Source organism: Pteropus alecto, unplaced genomic scaffold (genome assembly GCF_000325575.1).
Source record: "Pteropus alecto unplaced genomic scaffold, ASM32557v1 scaffold433, whole genome shotgun sequence".
Taxonomy (NCBI): Eukaryota; Metazoa; Chordata; class Mammalia; order Chiroptera; family Pteropodidae; genus Pteropus; species Pteropus alecto.
This window is the reverse complement of record NW_006433953.1, coordinates 2170320-2171878: the sequence shown is the minus strand read 5'-3', so window position 1 is coordinate 2171878 and position 1559 is coordinate 2170320.

The following is a 1559-nucleotide window of genomic DNA, read 5'->3' as shown; positions in this document are numbered from 1 at the left end:
TATTTTTGAAGCCAAAAATCAGAAGTTTCTCTAACACTTTTTATTTTACATGAGCTGTATATCAAAGGCACATGACCAGGTAGTTTTCATTTTATAAGATCCTGCAGTTTTAGCGTCTGGGATAGTATGTTTTGTGCAGATTTTTTTTAATTTTTTTCATTTCTAATAAGAATTCAAAAGTATTGGTGGGGTGGAGAGAGTAAAAATTTGTGCAGGTAAGTGCATAATCCATTGTTTTTCTAGTTTTATGTGTCATTTTTAAACGTAATTATTGAAATTATAAGTGGCAGTGTAGTCTAGTAGAGAAACGACATAAAGTCTTCTGAGCTGTAAGTGACCTCAGAAGGCATATAGATCAGTGGTCCCCAACCTGGTGCTCCTATGAGAATCTAATGCCGGATGATCTGAGGTGGAGCTGAGGTGATGATGCTAGCGCTGGGGAGTGGCTGCAAATACAGATGAAGCTTCGGTCGCTTGCCGACCACTCACCTGCTGCTGTGTGGCCAGGTTCCTAACAGACCACGGACCTGTACTGGTCTGCAGCCCAGGAGATGGGGACCACAACATAGATGAATTCCTTGAACAGAGGCAGCCTCACAAGGTTAAACTATTTTCCTGAGCACCAGCAAATGAGAGAACTAGTACTCAGGTTTGGAATCCATGTCTGTTGTTCTCTCCACTCTGCTCCCTGGACAGGAGTCAGAAAATGTGGTCTTAACTTTCCAGCAACAGTATGAACTTTCTAGGCTTCGGTTTCTCTTTCTAACAGTAAAATTTGATGTGTTCTAGACAGAAAGTTGCATACTTTTAATTTATAGAAGATGAATTTATTTTGAAAAGTACAAAATGCTATATTTTATCTTCTAATCCTTTTTGAATGAAATAATGTGTGTGAAGACCTAAAAATGCCTGATACTCAGTTGATAGTAGCTCTTAATATTCTCATTTCCTCCGAGGAAGCAGGAATATTTTCATCCATTGCCAAAATGTCTCCTATGCTATTTCCTTCAGGACTTGGGCTCACCTTGCAGCCTTCTTGTGCCCCTGACTTTTTCCTCTCTCCAAACCAAAAGCGCAAATCAGAAGCAGGAGACGCTTGAAGAAAGGAAGCAACGGAGCTATGAAGGGGTGGGGGTGGGGAGATTCTGAGAAGGTATCCCTAATGGAGAGAAATCCCATGAAAAATAACAAAAAAGAAAATACTTAAAGAGAAATCTTTTAATAGTTCACTACTCCCAATAATTAAAGAAGTCAAATAAATTTCTGGGGATTTCCTGATAACTTCCAATCACCCAAGGGATAGAAAAACATTAAGTATTCAATTAGCAGTGCCTAAGGACACCAAGAGAAGTACCTGCTACAACTCTGAGGGTTCTCTATGTTTAATTGGACCACGCTCCAGGACTTAAAGCAGTGAATATGCAGCTAATATCCCATCTTGCCCATCATGTATTTATAGTGTATGTTGCTGCAAGTTATCGTTTGGGACCGCCTTTTTAACTCCTGTATAAAAAGGAGTTACAGCTGTATATGTGATATATACCAATTTATCCAACTAC